The sequence below is a fragment of the Colossoma macropomum genome, unplaced genomic scaffold (genome assembly GCF_904425465.1).
Source record: "Colossoma macropomum unplaced genomic scaffold, Colossoma_macropomum, whole genome shotgun sequence".
Lineage (NCBI taxonomy): Eukaryota > Metazoa > Chordata > Actinopteri > Characiformes > Serrasalmidae > Colossoma > Colossoma macropomum.
Window position 1 is genome coordinate 34,781,597 of NW_023494798.1, and position 5,682 is coordinate 34,787,278.

Below are 5,682 nucleotides of genomic sequence, written 5' to 3' on the forward strand. Positions count from 1 at the left end.
CATCGTTCTGTGTGTGATTTTTTTGTGTTTGTGCTCATTTCTGTCATTAAAGGGCCCATATAGAGGAAAACTGAGTTTCTCCCCTTTTGAAATGAAATAATTTGATGCAGTATGTAAACACCGTTAAAGTTTGAAAGTACTATTCGCTCCCGAGTCCATATATGGATACCGAGCTGCACAAACAGCCAGGTTTAAATTAGCTGTTTTTGTGATGTCACAAAAAAACAACTAATTTGCATATATATACTCATATTTTTATATGTGTAAAGCCCCGCCCACTCACTGAAGTTATAAGGAGTGTTTCAGCCTGGACTGCTTTCTGAAGGAGGCAGCCAATCAGAACAGAGCTCATTTACATATGTCTTAAAGGCACAGTAACAAAAAAATTAATCTTAATTCTAAGTGACAGAGAGGTTTTAAAATGTAGACATGAAATTGTTTTTGGTATGTAAAACCATGAGAAAAGTAAAATACTGGAAAAATATAGGATATAGCCCTTTAAAACAAAATCAGAATACCACCTGTTTTTCAAAAATTTCTGCATAATTCAGTGATGTAAACAAATAATTTGGGATACTGCTATTAAATAATAACACTTCAGTAAAATAAGTGTATTACAGGTGATCAGCCTCAAATGAGCTCTAACTCACCCAATCTGTTGTCTTAAAATAGATTAGTTTAATCCCAAATGAACAAGCTGTGAACCACCAGACTGCTTTTAAAACCTGCTCGAAATGGACCAGTTTTGCTGTGTTCAGCAGGAGTTAAAGGGGAGTTTCACCCATTTTTCAAAATTCCTACATAATTAAACGGTTAAGATGTAAACAGAGTCGTTCAGAGTGGTTTGGTGTGAAACGCGCCGTTCTAGAGAAAGAATTGTTCACAGTGGTGGTGATGGGAACCAGACGTCCACCTCTAAAAGCTCCCTCACAGAAAGTTCCTACATGAAATGGTTATGAATTCACTGCCTGATGACTGAGACACTGTTTTATTGCAGATTTTCCACTATTTTCCATCATCAACATTCCATATAAACTCAGAAGACTCGTGTAGGTTCACTGGTGGTTCTGGATAGTAAATAAAATGTCTATATCTGTGTTGTAGTCATGGCGACCCCTGATTCCTATCACCACCACTATAAAGACATCTGAACCATTTCACACCAAACCACTCTGAATCACTCTGTTTACATCTCAAACACTGAGATAAACACGTTCTTCATTCCTCATTTCATACAGTCGGTATGTGGAAACTAAATAGAAACAAAGTAGAATAAAAGGCACTTCTGCCTTCTGTTTATTCCTGTATGTTTAATCAACGTCTTCGAGGTGAAATGTCAAGATAAATGTTCTTTTTGTTACTGTGCCTTTAAGACTGATGTATGTGTGAAAAAGCAGGACTGAAACACTATAATACTATAATATATACATATATATACATATATACATATATTAGACCCTAAATATATACACAATATACACATTAGTATACACCAGTGTTGCACCATTGGTAATGGTATTGTATCAATAAAAGAACCCCTTTTTTGGTGCTACATAGAACTCAAAAAGGTTCTGTATAGAACCATTTACAGCAAATTCTCAGTCAATCTGAAGAACCATTTCATGATGCGAAGAACCCTTTAATCGTGCAACCAGTCTATATAGAACCATTTTCTTTACCCTTGAAGAACCATCTTTTCCAAGAGTGAAGCTAGACTTCGGGTTCTGTTCCAAAAACCGTTCTTTGGCTTGTAACAGTGATGGAACCCTTTTCAAAAAAGTCATCATCCAACATCCCATGTCTTACATCCCATGGCCACGCATTAGAATCTCATTCCCACACCTTACTAAGTTGTGGCCACACATTATTTTTATTTATACAGGACATAACCAGCAGCTCCGTAGGGGGAATCAGATAATTAAGTTGTGGACCTCGGTCCCATGCCTTAAGTTGTGGCCACTCATTAGAAAGTTGTGGCCACACATTAGGATCTCATTGCCATGATTTACTAAGTCGTGGCCACGCATTATTTTTATGTACACAGGGCGTGACCAGGCTCGGTGATAAACAGGGTTTTGGGGGAAACACATTTAGTAATCAAAGCGACTAAAAGGGAATAAAATGCAGAAAAACCGACCGGAGTTCCTGTATTAAAGCGCCGCAGCGCCGCTGTTCCACCGCAGGGGGCGCTGCAGCTCCAGACGCAGGAAGTGGGAGAGCAGGAAGAGTGGGAGCGAGAGGAGGAATAGTCATCCCTCCATTTCAGCCCGAACAGGTTTCAGCGAAAACTGGCTTTATAACCCAAGAAGCGAAGCTTCCAGAGGGAAACCGGAGAAAAGCGTGAGTACAAACGGCGGAGAAGCGCGAGAGGAACGAGCCTCATCCCGCTGGGCGCGAGGAAGGTTCTGGATCCCAGCGCAGGTCGCGGAACGCGCGGGCAGCCGCGGAGCGGAGTACAGCTCGTTTTCACAGCGCTGCGTTTTATATTTGAGCTCAACCCGCCTCGAAAAGCTTAATCAGCCTCGTTTCTTTAACTGGAGCTCCGTTTGAGCGCAAATGCCGCATAAATGCCCCGTTCCGCGCGGCTCCCTGTGGGCTGATGTGGCGCAGACAGGCCGGGCTTTAATGCTGTGACTACTAACTTTGATGTGCACATTTATGGAGATAATAACAATAATGAGACTAATAATCACTCTTACAGTCGTAATAATAGGAAATATGCGCTTGTGTTGCACCTTTGATACAAAGGAATGCGGCTCGAGCCCACAAGTAACAGTTATAGATCAAAAAAAGGATTAAAATAATTAAAGGAAGGTGTTAATATTAAATATTATATATCCAAAGAGAGGAATAATCACTCTGAGTAGATGTAAACAGAATCAAACAGTAAACATGGAGGCCTCCTGCTGGGTGTGGTGGGGCAGTCTGAACTTCTGCCACACTGTGTTTTCATATCTAGGTCCAGTTGTGTGCCTCAAAGGGGAATTCCACCCAAATTTTTCTCCCTAGATCCGTGAACAAAGCCGTTCAGGGTGGTTTGGTGTGGAATGGTTCTGATTTTGTTTACAGTGGTGGTGATAGGAACCAAGGGTCGCCATGACTACAACATTTACTATCCAGAACCACCAGTGAACCTACACGAGTCTTGTGAGCTTATATGGAATGTTGATGATGGAAAATAGTGAAAATCTGAAATAATAAGTTTTCTTTGGGGACTATTTTGCCTCACAGCGCCCTGCATGTATCCCTCCACCATGAATGGAGTTTAAGTTCTCTAAACTATCATAAAACAGTGTCTCAGTCATCAGGCAGTGAATTCATAACCATTTCATGTAGGAACTTTCTGTGAGGGAGCTTTTAGAGGTGGACGTCTGGTTCCTATCACCACCACTGTCAGTTCTGACTCTGTAAGTTTCTCTAGAACGGAGCGTTTCACACCAAACCACCCTGAACCCCTCTGTTTACATCTTAACCAATTAATTATGCAGAAATATTTCAAAAATGGGTGGAATTCCCCTTTACATGTGTTTCAAAGGTGCCCTGTGTTCACTTTAACAGAGCAAAAGTGCTCATTAGTACCTATTCATAAACTTTTGTCCAATAGAAAAGTAAAATCAGTCTGCAGACTCAGTTAGATTGGTTGAGGGAGTGTTTATGAATAATTATAACTCCAGAGCTCTTCAGGAGGTGGATTTAGGCCTGTAAGGGCAGGAAGGTGCTGAGATGTGCGGGGCTTTAGTTTGAGGGCTGAGCAGTGCTGATGTCACCCTGATGATGAGGTACAGATGTGTAAGAGCTGAGTGAGTCTGCTGAGTCAGACTGCCAGCTTTTATTTACCCACTCGCCCCCATCCTCCCTTTACGCAGGAGGAGAACGAGAGCTGAACGCCACATCAGCTGCAGAGGGGTGTGGTTATTCAAATTCAGACATTTAATATTCATCTACTTAGTTAATATTCATTTTCTTATTTAGTGTTCGTTTACTTTTGACATCAAACCGCACAGAATTCTGTTGGTGACTCAACTGTATTGAATTTGGAATGAAAATGTTGATTATAATCCAAAATAATAATATTAATTACACCGGTCAGGCATAACATTCTGACCACCTCCTTGTTTCTGTGCTCATTGTCCATTTTATCAGCTCCACTTACTATATAGGTGCACTTTGTAGTTCTACAGTTACAGACTGTAGTCCATCTGTTTCTCTGATACTTTGTTAGCCCCCTTTTACCCTGTTCTTCTGGTCAGGACCCCCGTGGACCCTCACAGAGCAGGTACTATTTGGGTGGTGGATCATTCTCAGCACTGCAGTGACACTGACGTGGTGGTGGTGTGTTAGTGTGTGTTGTGCTGGTCTGAGTGGATCAGACACAGCAGTGCTGCTGGAGTTTTTAAACACCTCAGTGTCGCTGCTGGACTGAGAACAGTCCACCAACCAAAAATATCCAGCCAACAGCGTCCTGTGGGCAGCGTCCTGTGGGCAGCGTCCTGTGGGCAGCGTCCTGTGGGCAGCGTCCTGTGGGCAGCGTCCTGTGACCACTGATGAAAGACTAGAGGATGACCATCTGCAGCAGCAGATGAGCTATCGTCTCTGACTTTACATCTACAAGGTGGACTGACAAGGTAGGAGTGTCTAATAGAGTGGACAGTGAGTGGACCCAGTGTTTAAAACCTCCAGCAGCACTGCTGTGTCTGATCCACTCAGACCAGCACAACACACACTATCACACCACCACCACGTCAGTGTTACTGCAGTGCTGAGAATGACCCACCACCCAAATAGTACCTGCTCCGTGAGGGTCCATGGGGGTCCTGACCACTGAAGAACAGGGTAAAAGGGGGCTAACAAAGTATCAGAGAAACAGATGGACTACAGTCTGTAACTGTAGAACTACAAAGTGCACCTATATAGTAAGTGGAGCTGATAAAATGGACAATGAGTGTAGAAACAAGGAGGTGGTCAGAATGTTATGCCTGACCGGTGTGTATAATATTGAGTATTATTACTCGTCTTCTTCTGTTTGTGAATGTGCTGATATTTTGTCTCTCCACTGTTTTACTTCTATTCCTGACTAAAGCATTTTGTCCATCTTTGTTGATCTTTTTGGAGGAATGCATCATCAAATCTCAGATTTCACCATGATTTGATTGGAGCTGATTCTTTTGATATAATATAATTATTTTGTTAAACACTGGACACATTAATATAAATATTTACATGGTACTTCAATATAGATTTGGATCTTTGGAGGCCTCCTGGTGGGTCATTCAGATTATTTGGTTAAAAATAGTTTGTGAATTTTATTTTGGATAAAAAAAACTCATCATTACTATAATAATAATAATAATAATAATAATAATAATAGAACAATGTAATTTTGAGTATTATTACTCATCTTCTGTTTGTAAATATGCTGATTATTTTGTCTGTCCAATGTTTTCCTGACTAAAGCATTTTGTAAATAAAATGAAACTGATCATTTAAAAATGTATAATGATAATATGAATAATAATAATCTGAATAATAATGTAACAATAAAATAATAAAAAATAAAAATAAAACAATAATGTAATAATAATACTGTTGCCTTATTATTATTATTATTATTATTATTATTATTATTATTTTAACAGTATTAATATTACAGTATTATTATTTTTAGCCAACATTAAATTCTTA

General features: G+C 40.1%; 1 protein-coding gene across 3 annotated transcripts in view; it reads left to right on the forward strand.

Moving 5' to 3' along the window:
- The first annotated feature begins 2,195 nt into the window (after positions 1-2,195).
- The window catches only part of LOC118817981 (src substrate protein p85-like), a 46,367-nt gene continuing 42,880 nt past the window's right edge, over positions 2,196-5,682 (forward strand). For all 3 annotated transcript variants that reach the window (XM_036585054.1, XM_036585055.1, XM_036585056.1), the window contains exon 1: positions 2,196-2,340. The gene's annotated coding sequence lies outside the window, so the exon portion shown is untranslated. The remainder of the gene's footprint in view (positions 2,341-5,682) is intronic.